The sequence below is a fragment of the Anser anser genome (assembly GCF_964211835.1).
Source record: "Anser anser genome assembly, chromosome: 1".
Taxonomy (NCBI): Eukaryota; Metazoa; Chordata; class Aves; order Anseriformes; family Anatidae; genus Anser; species Anser anser.
Genome location: NC_139720.1, coordinates 192,113,257 through 192,126,727, shown reverse-complemented (window position 1 = coordinate 192,126,727; position 13,471 = coordinate 192,113,257). Strand labels below are relative to the sequence as shown.

General features: G+C 39.5%; 1 protein-coding gene across 4 annotated transcripts in view; it reads left to right on the top strand.

The window, feature by feature from the left end:
- Positions 1–1,792: 1,792 nt before the first annotated feature.
- TNFRSF19 (TNF receptor superfamily member 19) overlaps positions 1,793–13,471 on the top strand; it is a 65,033-nt gene continuing 53,354 nt past the window's right edge. The window contains exon 1 of one of the 4 annotated variants that reach the window (XM_083839797.1): positions 1,793–2,388. The gene's annotated coding sequence lies outside the window, so the exon portion shown is untranslated. Of the gene's footprint in view, positions 2,389–7,158; positions 7,512–9,590; positions 9,720–13,471 lie in introns of those variants that run through there. The other 3 variants (XM_083839799.1, XM_083839798.1, XM_083839800.1) reach the window with 3 other exon arrangements.

Genomic DNA, 13,471 nt, shown 5'->3' with positions numbered 1-13,471 from the left:
AAATGGACTGTTATCAAGAAATCTTTCTATGAGTAGGGGGAAGTTGTATGTCAGATGAGTGCAAATTAATGGCAAAATAGAAGTAAGCAGCTTGAATAATTCTCTTTTATTTGAAATAGTTGGAAGTGGGAATTAGAGAAAGACAGAAATTTATGGTTTGTTTACATATTTTCCCAGCCGTGTATTCCTGAAAGTCGATTCATTACCTGCATGGCACTCCTTTGTACCTGCAACATCTCACCTCCATCTCAATTACCTGCGCATCCCCCAGAGGCCTACCTGGATAGCTGATCCAAAACAACACTTAAACCATGTCCAACTAGCAACAAGGCCACATCATATAGCACCGCACAGAAGGATCTCAGAGCTTTTTGAAAGTGATTGCTCTCACTGGGGCTTGCAGTGCATCTGCCCACAGTACATCACGCAGCCAGCAGAAGGCTCCCTCATCTACCAAGTGCAGCAGCACAGCAGCAGAGCAGCAGCAAAGCAGCAGCACCACAGCAGCCTGAAAGTGGAGGGAGGGCTGAGGGCAGCAGGATGCAGCCCCAAACTGTGCAGAGTGGGGCAGGCCTCTTTCTTCAGCCTGCAAACAGGGCGCAGGGTGAGGAATCTCCACCAGACACTTACTTCATCGCTTCCGCACTCGGCTATCCAGCGCCCATTATCTGCTGATGGTTTGCTTTTGCTTTTATCGCTCAAGGCAACCATGTTTCCTCTTTTCACTTTTGCCTTTTAAATGAATTCTCGGTTACTCAGTGTGCAAATATTTGCAGGGATCTACCAATGGCTACCAGTCGACGGCCTCATATCACTTTCATCTCCACATGTGGTATACCCAAAGTGTGGGGTATATATTTATGGGAACTGCAGTGATATCTTCAGGATGGCTGATTATCCTAAAAGCCGTCCTGCTTGATATTTGTATGCTTTATTAACAGCTGAAGCACAGAGGGTTGAATTAATCTCTGTGCCAAATGCTAGCTTTGCCTCCAATCAGAGAAAATGAAATTCAGTTGTACATTTCTTCAGCTCTTGCTTGAAAATTCTTGCTTGCTTGAAAATTCTCCTGCTTTCTGCGGCTGCACGGGCTCCTCCAACAGTTCTTGAGACCACGAACTGCAGCAGCACAGTGAATGTCTGCCAGTAGCCTTTTATTCCCCCAAAAGCCTCTTTCTGCTGACAGCGTAATGGTGACCACTTCGAATCTATCCCAGCTAAAAAAAAAAATGCCCTCACACTAAAGAGCTTCTGAGAGTTACTTACAGCAGCTTTATGGCTCATTTACGTAAAGGAATCATGAGCCACAGATGAATCAGGCCCAAATAAAATGATTTGCAAAGGCCACACATTAAGCAGCAGGGAGGACACAAACCAGGGAGTAAGAGTAAGCTCTATTGTGCTCGCTTTTGCCAATGAAAAAAAAAAAAAAAAAAAAAACAGTTGCAGTCACAAAATGCACCACTTCCTCCTCTCCAAACCTCAATAAAGAGACAAGCAAAAGTACTTTTCTGTCATCTCTAACAGCTGCCTAGCAAACTGACCTGCATGTCTGACTTCCAGAACTTTATGGAAAATTGTAACTTCCTGTAGCAGGCAAAATTATAAAGCATCTTTTTAAGAAAACCTTATAGCTACACTATTCTCCCTTCTTGGGAGGAAACTTTAATATAATGAAAACTTTGAAGTGAGCCTTGGGTTTGTTACAATGGACTAACCTGATTAGAAATCATGCAAACTCTTGTTGCTCTTTAGCTGTATTCCCCCACAGGCTGTATTATAGCTCTCTAACCAGTCCCACAGCATTGAATGATGTCATGGGATCTGCAGCTCAGTGAGATGAAAGGGATAAAGCGGAACCCGCTGGCACTGGGGAAAGCTTCCAACACACAATCCACAACACAGCTTGGGAACTCAAAAAGCTACAGATCCAGCCACTCAACTCTAAGCATGTCAGAATCGTGTGCATTCTCCCAGCACAAGAAAGAAAAGGGGGGAAAAAAAAAGCCAGTGATCGATTTTTAACAAAAGAACGAGACTACTGAAAGGCAGAATTTAAGAGTACAACTACCTGCTGGAGAAAAAAAGAGCTCTTTTTCCTCTCCAAAGCACTGCCTTTGATGTATGGCAACTGATCACTGATCAGATTACAGGCATTTGGTCTCAGTGCTCGTCTGCCTTTGATCTGCATGGTTAATTTTATTTTCCCGGATTTGGAGTTTCGTCTGGGCTTGTGCTGACATACTTTTTTTTTCTTTCTTTCTTTCTTTCTTTTTTTTTCTTTTTTTTTTTTTTTTAAGGAGGTAAAAGCATTTAACACAGAAGCTCTGGCAGTGTGAAATTAAGTTGCAGAAAGTCTGGGCATTGGAAAACTTCATCATATAACAGGTACTGGATTTCGTGGGGCTTTTTTTGCAGTTTTGCTTTGCTTTAAGAAATAAGAGTTCACAAACAGTGCTACTGCATGTCATTGTGTGTATATAGTTAGAAAGACTATATATAATTTATGCAGCATTTTTATTTGCAACTCACGCAGAATTATATGAAAATAGAGTACCTAGAATATATAGACAATTAAAAACTGAAACTAAATCGAATTTGTTTCAATATTTGGGGGGGATGTATAATATTTCGGTGTGCACTGCTCCTTCCAACTGTCTGTAGTTCTGTAAAGTGATATTCAAATAGAAGCATTACAGAACTTAGAGGAATGTTTATTTTCTGAGAAAAGACCAGCCATATTTCCTATATTTTGTATATTTATTTGCTTTCAGTGTGTTTATTAAAGCCTGCCTTCTTCAAGCAACACTTTTAATCCCACTAGTTGCATACTTGAGATGAAAAGGCGTCCTCTTGCACAAGTTATTAGAACTACATTTATAAATATCACATCCTTATATACAGAAGAGATTTTTTTTTTTTATTTTAACTAGATGTTAGTTCAACTATCAAATATGAAAAGAAATCTTGATAATAACATTAACATTTTAACTTGATGATAGAAGTTTCCTGTAAGGAATTTTAATAAGGATATTAAAGAAATCTCTAGCTTATCTAGAACAAACACCTGGTTTTGCTGAATTCCATGGAAGCTTTGCTACTATTTCAGTGAAGCAATTTCTCTTCACAATATTTTATATTCTGTTCCTCAAATTCATATATTTGAATATGTAATGTTTAAGAAAATCAAAGACATCTACTCCAGAAATTCACTCTAAAGAATCATTAGAAGAGTTAGGATTATTCATTATACTTTAGCACTTTTAAAGGGTCAGACTTTTATATGAATTTGGGCCAAATCTGTGAGTGTTCTGTGCCTGTAGCTGAAGCCAGGCTCTTAAAATAAGACTCAATCCTCTTCTGGAGAAAATTTAGATTTTCAGAAGAACTTAGAACACATAACTGGGGCGAGACCTGCAAAGAAGTTCAATATTCCAGACACTGAGCTCTTTGAAAATCGAGTCTTAATGATGGACAATGAGTTCTTCTGAAATACTGACTTTAAATAACTATGCTTAAATCTAAATTTAGGTATATGCACATTTTAAGCACATCTACTTACTAATAAATTGCAGCTAAAAGACAGCAAAACTGATAGCTGCTAAGCATTGCCAGGACTCTGTTCCTTAGGACATCTACCAATCCAGGACCCTCAAGATGTTCATATTTCATGATACAATATAGTAACATGGAAAACCAAATTTTAGCAGTCTGCTTGCATCTGAATAAGATCATCAGCACTTCCAGATGAATATAGTCAGCTTTCATTAGTCAGTCTGCAAACTTTGTTTCATTCTAATTAAAAGTATGTTTGTATATATAAATTTAAAATTTACTGAATATCAAGAGATAACATGCCAGACACAGATTAACTAGGCCAGACTTGGTATCATTTACTTTTCTATACCACCAATTAATTCATATTCTGACTTAACAAGTCAATTATATTATAAGGAAAGTAATTAGCTCTGCATGAATAATGTGTGTATAGCTGTCAAGGAAGAATATTGTCGAAGGCATAGCCAAAGCAAAATTTAGAATTTTTCTTTAAATAACAATGATGTATTAAAGGATGTTTCTGTAGCTCTGAAAAGATGGGTTTATTTGCTAACTGTATTAACTAAATCTATACTTCACTGATGAGCCAATCTTCCCTTGATTGTTGCTGGTTTTCTGACATGTACATTTATTTTCTGAGGAAAATTGTTTTTAAACCATACCTGTATCTGCTGTAAAGTAGAAAGAGAAGCAAAGAAAAAAATAGTGTGAGGATTCTTTTAGTTCTCTTCAGAAGTCAAAATAGCTAAGCCAAATACATTTAAAATGTCACTGTAAGGATCTGACCCTACAATCACAGAAATGAGTAAAGATGCTCACAGAAGTAACACTGCTAATCAGATAGGTTACACTGTCATGGAGGACTTAAATATATAAATATTTGCAATACTCAGGTCTTAAAACTGCAGTTAGGAAATAAAGATTTCTTCATTATGTAAAAAGTCCCTAGGATTTTAGGTAATCTTCCCATTTATTTAAACACAGATGGGCGTTAACCGGTTTAAACTGAAAAATATCTTTGTCTATATGTGAGGCAAATAAAAGCACAGTTGGACATACGGGGGGAGGCAGAGGATTTTCAGCATTTTTGTTGTTTCAAAAAGCAGTTCTCTGACAGTTTAATTTTTCATTGATCTGACTTTTAACGATTAAGTAATAATAATTCTTGGCGCTTATGACTTTGGGTTTACAAAGTGCTGTATAAACACTAATTAATCCTCGGGCTTAAGTTTTCAGAAAGAAAAAGTTCAAAGCAAATCAGACTAGGAAACTCACAAGTATATCATTTATTTATTAAAATAGCTTGAGCAATTTCTGATTATAAATAGAGCCATTTCCAAACAGCGTGTCTTAGATAACATCATAAACATATTTTAAGATTTGTAATAGTTAAGACTATCAAAAGACATTGTACAGATATACTGACATCAGTTTCCAACAGCTGTCATAACAAGAGTAGATCTATCTCACAGTTGACTGGGGGAACTGTGTTAGCATTTGAGATATGGAGATAACAACTTCCTATTGCTGTACAATTTCTGCTTCCACATCAGATATGTCACGCAACTCAGTCTTATCAAAGGGGTCAGCTGAAACTACTTTCCAAATAGTTCTTGTCTGCTTTCCCGGCTGTAGAGACAATCTCTGTTCTTGCATCTACACTAGTTGCTGTAACAGTTCTCTGTCTTCCATTTCCTTTGAAGAAATATCATGACTCAAAACAAAAGAAAGCCTGCAATTTTCAACATCTCTCAATGATTAATGTAATTAACTCGATCATTTTACATGTACATGCTCCAACAGGGACTGAAACACATTTCAATGTTATAGACTCTCATGTTGCTCTTAATTCACAGGAACAGTAAACCCCTGTGTGATGAGACAGTCTTAATGTTTCTTCATATGGTAGTCCTCAGTGCTTAGTCAATGCTTTAAGAACTCCGGGATGTTTTAATACACTTGTCTAAATATATTACTTTAAAACGAGTATCTGAAACACAAAGTGACTCCACTAAGACCTCATGCAATACATTTTACAGGTGTCTACACAAAACATGACATTCAAAACAGTTGTCTGTAAATAGCAAGGGGATGTAGAACGCTCAGTGTTGTGCAGCAGCTGCCATGCACAACAGATGCGCCGCCGTTGTGCTGTAGCGTGCCATTCCTCGCAGGAATTCCAGCCCCTTACAGAGCTCCTTCTGGCAACAGTCCTGAAACAAAACTCTTCTTTGCAGGGCCTTTTATAACATAATTAAATGAAAACCCCCGTAAATTTTCTGAGTTAAGCTTTTTTTTTTTTTTAATTGAAAGCAACTCATTTTGTTGCAACCATTTATCTTTTCACAGACAAGTTGCTGTATGTCAATAAGCACTATTTGTTTTATAATTGTCCACATGGTTGGCAAACTCCAAAATCTTATCTCTGTGAGAAGCTCCCCAAAACTACTTATTTGAAAGTGCTTTACTGCCAAGCATATGCGTCCATTCATTCTCTTCATAACCCAACTCAATGCCCAATGTATCCATACAATTGTTTAGGCTGCAGTGATATCATTAACCTTTTAATTCAAAGTAAAACTAGTAACCTGAAATCCTCACAAGTTTTTTTTGTTTGTTTGGTTGGTTTTTGTTTGTTTGTTTGTTTTTTCACCAAGGACTCCAAGATTGGTTTCACCAGTGCTGGAGTATCACTTACCCAAAACAAAGCTCCTAGTTCAGAGAAGGCTCAGGGGAGACCTTATTGCTTGCTACAGTTCCCTGAAACGAAGTTGTAGGGAGTGGGGGGTTGGCCTCTTCTCCCAGATAACTAGTGATAGGACTGGAGGGTATGGCCTCAAGTTGTGCCAGCGGAGGTTCAGGTTGGAAATGAGGAGACATTTCTTCTCAGAAAGAGCAGTCAGGCACTGGGACGGGTTGCCCAGGGAGGAGCTGGAGTCACCGTCCCTGGGGGTGTTTAAGAAAAGGTTGGACGTGGTGCTTAGGGACATGGTTTAGTGGGTGATAGTGGTGGTAGGGGGATGGTTGGACCAGATGATCTTGGAGGTCTTTTCCAACCTTAATGATTCTGTGATACAGTAAGTCGCAGTAAGCTACACCTTTTCTAGTGACTGTGAACGGTTTCTTCTCTACGGAGGGCTGGATTTCTGAACTGGCATTTGGTATTGGCAGTATACTTCTATCTTGGTAATTTGCTATCTGCAAAATGGGAAAATATTTCAGATTTTGAGATAGCAAGAAAAAAAAATAAATTAGCTAAGTAATTTGTGAAGGAGAGAACTTTGTAGTGCATCACCATCGTGGTCTTTGCGTGGGACAGGCAGGAAGGACTTTGCAAGGTCTCCTCCTCCACCTGCCCAGAGGTCAGCAAAGGGCTCCACCCAGCCCACCTAACACGGACAGCCCTTATCTAAGAAGTTTTTGTGTAGAGTTTTTTTTTTTTGGGTGGGTTTTGTCCTTCCCTTGGTGCCTCCCCCCTAACGCTCCCGCCCGCCCTCACGAGGCGCTAACGGCCGCAACCGCCGCCCCGGCCGCCCCGCTCGGCGGCACGTGGGGCCGCCCATTGGCTGCCCGCGGTCACCTGAGCCAGCCGGCGGGGGGCGGGAGGGAGGGCGGTGGCGATGGCGGCGGCGCGGCGTTGCCAGGGGCGACGGGAGGACGTGAGGGGAGGAGGGCGGGGGCTGCTGGGAGCGGCTCTCCGCAGCCCCGCCGCCGCGGCCGGGACGTGGCAGGTGGGTGTCCGGGGACCAGCTTCTGCTGTGAGGGGTCCCCTCCGTCTCCTTCGTCCCCTTCTTCGTCCCTGTAGCCCTTGGGGGGCTGCTCCGCTCCCGGGGTGCGGCGGGCAGGGAGCCCCGAGGAGCGGGCGGCCGCCCCCACGAGGCGTCCTCTCCTCGACGGCTGAGGGGCTGGTGTTTGCTGCGAGCTGGGGCAGCCGGAGCAGGAGCTTTGGGCCGGTAAGGGGACAAAAAACAGCGATCGTGGTTGTGCCTTTGCTTGTTTAACTTCCCTGCGTGGTATCTGTCTCCGTTCGTCTGACCTTGGGATGAAAAGCTTTGCCTGGTGTTCTTGAAAAATCGTGATACTCGATACCTGCTTTCCCTTTCTGTGCTTGCAGCTGCTTTAGATGACTGCTTTTATCAAATTAACAGAGGGATCTGGTAGCGTTTAATACGAGCAGAAGTGGCAAATTGATTCAGGCTGTAGGTGGGTTTGTTAGCCGCTTCACGAGCTCTTTCAAGCGCACCATCACATCTAAGTCAAGTTAGGTGTGCTGGCTGGATGCTTCTCGCTGTATATGCAAATATATATATATATATATCTTACAAATAAAAGTAAACTGGTTTTGTTTGGGTTATTAACCATATTTCAGAGAGTTGCAGTGATTTTACCTGATTACTCCAGCAACAAGATGTTTCAGTTGTCAGTATAGGAGGCAATGCATTGCTTTTTCCTCAGTTTCCACAACCCACATTGCAATCCTAATAAAAGAGTGCTGAGAATGAATGTAACTCATGTCCGTGGTCTTGTAAAACGTTTTATGCTACGCAAAACTGCTAAAGGGTGGCTGGATGGGACATACCGGCATTGTGCTGGCTACTGTATTAACCACGTCAATGCTTTATAACTTATGATTCTTACAAATGACTTTGAAAAAGAACTATCGGTATACTTCGGTGTAAATGAAACATGAATGTAATATTGGTATTCCTGATTTATTGTATTACTTACGCATTTCAAATGTGTACAAATGAAGCTCTATGCTGAGGCTTCATGTAGCAAACTGTTGTCTCCTACCAGTTGAGATGCATGAGATGTATTAAACAGAAGGAGCAACACTTTTTACCGCAGTTTTAATCTCAAAGCACAGAATTGTTCATTATTTGTCTGAGTAATCACGTCAGCTTCAATGGGATTAGGGCTTCTTGTGTGAATCACAGGCTCTGACCCTGTAAAAAGCTTTGAGTATAGGTAAGAATAGGAAAAATGTCACCACATTACACCTTCGTCACCATATTTTACTCTAATTTCTAATTAATAATAGTCCAGATATGTTGAAGAACATGGATGATGAGCTGTCTTCTGTAATTTTATCATCATAGATTGGGAGCATCATTTGCAAGTTGTAGCAGCAGGGATGAATTGTGCAGATCATCAAGTTTTGTGGACTATGCCCTTTCTGATGCACTAGGATATAATGCATTCTGTAAATACTGTGTGTGATAGCAAAGACACTGCAGAGACGGTTTTTGTGAGGCAGGGAGAAATTAAGTCATTATCATTATTATTCCTGTAAAGTCAAGTACTTACGAATCAAAGCATATGGTGCTCAAAGCACAAGGAGCACAAATATTTCCTGGATATGTGAAAACCTCCTTTCTCTCTTTCCCCGTACCCAAACATAGATGTAAATGTTTCCTATAGTTAGTGAGGTTCCAGCTTTCTTCTGCTATCCTATCTGGAAAAAAAAAAATAAAAAAAATCCGTAGCTGCCTGATTTTGTACAATTTCATGTCTGGCAGTTTCTGAAAAACGTGTATGTATTCAACACAGTGTTTAATGTGATGAATGTTTCCTAGCTGATAGTAATTTTTCTCCGCATGGTTCTTCTCATAGCAGTTGGAGCAAATGTGGTCCGACAAGACCTCATTTACTTCACAAAGGGGAAGAGTACAAGGGCTGCGGGCAGGGTGTAAGGGGAAGGTGCTCTAGACATAAGAGACAGAATAACAATGTGTAGCTTTGTAGTGGAAGCTCTTGTCCCTAACTTGTTCCCTTTGTCTCTGTCGTTACAGCACCGTAAGTACTTTCCCTTCTCCTGTTTCTTGCCCGTGGGGCACTGACTCTGCTAAAGCCATCTGCCTCTCCTCGTCATTTTATTGCATGCGGCTGACAGCTGCAGGTGGGAAGCGGGGTGGCTGGAAGGGAGCAGAGGTCCCATTCGTTGGATACCAGAGACCTCCGCTGGCAACCTAAGATGATTATATTTTCAGTCCTCTTTCTTATCCAGAACTTGTCAGAGTATTCTTTGTCAGTGCTATGGAGAGCATGAAAAGTGGTGGTCAGGTATGAATGCGAAACTGGATACAGGACTTAGAAGATCTAGGAAAGCGAAGCAAATTTAAGCTGGGACCCTTCACCCATTAGGAAGTTTCCCTTACAAGGTACATGATGTTGACTGCAAAGTGCTGTTGTTTATACATATACGTAACCTGCAGGTAGGCCGTAATTTAATCTTGCTGCCTTGAGGTGATGCGTCTCTTGTGGTGAAATTTCTCTGTTTTGGAGAGGAGGAAGAAACATTTTTTGGCAAGTTGACTTTGAGACAGAGTGGTGACTATTATGCTTGGACAAGCAAATAGTTGCAGGAGTACCTTTTGGAGGACAGTAGATTGTAGGATCTAGGCAGGCTGGAAGTTCTTACTTCCACTATGCATTTTTCACTGTTACTAGCTTTTTGTTTAATGTTGACCGCTTTACGCATATGCATAGTAGGACCCACACAGCCTTTAAACTGTGTAACCACATTTCTTAATGGGGGTTCTATGTATTGATTTCAGCATGTTATCACTGTTGATTTCGTTTCCCCTGGGTATTTTGGGCTAGCATACTTCTGTTAACCTAAGAAGACACGTGTAAAATGATTTATTGACAGCATGTACTCAACGCAGGTACAGAGTTCTTTTATAGAATAAAGTTACGATAACCAAACTTAATGTTGTAAATATCAATATTTGAGAAAGAACAAATAATCTTTAAATGCATTGAACTTCTATTTGTGCATATTTTAGAGGCAAAATATTCTTCTTGTTACTTCTTAGTTGAATACATATAAGATGAATAGCTCGTGTCCAACTTATATCAGCGTAATGCCACTTGATACCCAGAGAGAACTAATTTTCCCAATGGCAACCTGCTATTAAGGGCTGCAGTGTCTGCTTTTTAATCAGGGCTTTTAATCAAACTGGAGGCAGAAACAGGAAACAAGCAGCTGGCACAGTTATGTCTCCTTCGGGACTTGCTTTCAATACAATGATTTATTCAAGTGCCTTAACCATTTGTATTATTGCATGTTGTCATGAAAAGCATCTTTTTTGTGTTCTTAACAGAGGGTTTTTATTGTCTACCAGTTAATTTCTTTCTCATATGTTGTAGCCAGTATATTGTCCTTGATTTTCCTTTGTAGGAACAGGGACAATAAGTGCTACAATTCCATGATACAATGCCACAGGCATTCATATGTGTCTACTGAAATGATTTAAACATGCTTTGGAGCTACTAAACCTGCACTGAAGTGCACTGAAATTTAAGACCGGGAGATTTGCAAGCTTATATTGGAAGATCTGACTATTATAAAAGATAAATTTTCCCAAAGTTATCTCATATCACAGGCTTAAAGCTGTGAGATCGCACCATATGTATGATCAGTCAACAAATTTAAAGCATACTAAAATGCGTAGATGAGTTGGAGAAGTCCATGATAGTTTGCTGCTGTTTCTAAAGCAGTTGATTTTGGAAATTTACTCTGGGTTTTGGAACTCCTGATGTTTGAAGGTGTTGGATTTGGCAAGTGTGTTATAAAGGCAGTAGATTTTTCTTCTCAATAGAAAATATTTTACAGTTGCAATAAAATTTCCACACCTAAGTCAACAAAATGTGTTTTAGTACACCGTGCTTCTCCATATGCTTTCTGTGTCCTAAAAATCTTTGAGGTACATGCTATAATAAGATCATTTTGTAACAGATACGACAACTTCAAAAGCTGAGTTACAGAAATATAATTTTCTGTCATTTAAAATGTTGCTGGTCATTCTGTACTGCCTTCTGTCAAGAAGTGACATTTGTTTTCTAATCCCATTGTGGCAACAGAATATTGCGAACAAAAAATAGATCATTAGCTTTTTTCAGTGTTGATTTTAATAAACTGCCTATATGCTAACAAACTTTACAATATTACATTTTCAGGTTATTCCATATTGGAAAAACATATGGGTTGACTGAAGCTTCATTACATAAAGTTAATATATTTTAATTGCAGTAATATGGCAAGTACTGAATCTTCTGGCCAGTAAGTCAGGTTGCTCTTAATTTTCTTTTTTTTCCATACTTGAAGTGACTTGCTCAGAAAAATACAGACTATTTATATTATACCACAGCTCCGTTTTTAGATAATTAGGCTTAGTACAGCTCAGCAATATTGTTTGTATTGATGATGCTGTATGAAACTTGACATAAACACATACAATTATATTAAATTTCTTTTTTGATGTCTTACCTATTTTCACAAGCAAAAGTAAATATTCAAATTTAAAATAAAACCAGAGTCTTTATAGGATTAAAAGTGTCTGTTTTAAAATTTTGGTGGTAATTATATGGATGGACATAAAACATAACAGTTCTAATGCAATTATTTAACAATAATATTAAGGAATATAATGAATATAAATTCATACAACGTAAAATAATCACTTGATATTCAGTTCTAAGCAACTCAGTTATGTTTAAAACTTTATTTCAACTGCACTCTTACATGAAACTTTACCTTCTATAGCAGTTAAGCATATAAAGTGTTCATTTCTTTTCCTACTGAATACCATTATGTGATACCAAGAAGTCAATAAGAATTTCTTTGGTTTCAGTATCATTCTTTGCAGTAATTAAGGTCTTCCTGATAGTTTTTTTTTTCAAGGTCACTGAGGTGCAAAGTCTCACAATTTGTCTTTGGTCTGATCTGGTTTTGCTTAGCAGATGCTCAGTTACTAATCAGCCAGAAGATATATGGTGTGATGTGTGTTTTTATCCGTCTTGTTCTTTCCAAATGCAGATAAGAAACTTTTCTTGAAACCTCTGTTTCTTTAACAAAACTCTTACTGTCTCTGTCCACTGTTCAGTCTGTAATATTACTAGAAATTGTTTTATACTTTTGTTCCTATATACCTAGTTTTCCTAGTTGCATTACTGATGTCAGCTTCTCGTGCAATCTTTGTGCACCTAATAACTTCTAAAGTTTGTGGGCACTCTTCTCCCATTTTTCATTTTTTCTATGGTACATCTTAGGTTAAATTGTTGTATTTAAGTCATCTAGGATTCTTTCTGAGACTTCCCAGTTCACATTTCTCTGCTTGTTTTTTCCCTCAGTCTTGAAAAAGCAGCCTCTATAGGATGCTGTATCTGTGTGTTTTTGTGTTACTTGGTGGTATGTCTTCTTTTTACCCATGTTGACGTGCATATAATCTGATAATTGTTATTGGCCCATAGACCGTTACCATTACTAAGTGAGAAATAACCATAAAAATGTAATCTTGGCTTTCCTGTAGAGTGCTGCCTGACACACCTCTCTGCCTCTTCTGTCCTTCCTGGGAAGATTTTTTTTTTCTAACTTCAAAATAAAAATTTGACTCTTAAAATATATTAATAGTGCCACTGAAGTATGCTTTCTTGTTATCAGAATTCATCCTAATGAATGAAGGGTGTTCATGCAGGGAAATGTGAAGTCGTGTTGACTTAAGTGTATTATACTTGCTACAGTTCCATATCATAAAACACTTTGAAGCTGGCCTTCCAGTACCTACAGGGAAGCTGGGGAGGGACTCTTTGTCAGGGGGTACAGTGATAGGACAAGGGGGAATGGCTTTAAACTAAAAAAGGGTAAATTTGGACTATATTAGGAAGAAATTCTTGACTGTGGGTGGTGAGGCTTGAATATGTGGGCACAGGCTGCCCAGAGAAGCTGTGGATGCCCCATCCCTGGAGGTGTTCAAGGCCAGGCTGGATGGGGCTTTGGGCAACCTGGTCTGGTGGGAGGTGTCCCTGCCCATGGCAGGGGGGTGGAACTGGGTGGGCTTTAAGGTGCCTTCCAACCCAAACCATTGTGTGGTTCTTCTGTCCTTCTTTGCTTGTGTTTTAGGTTCCATCC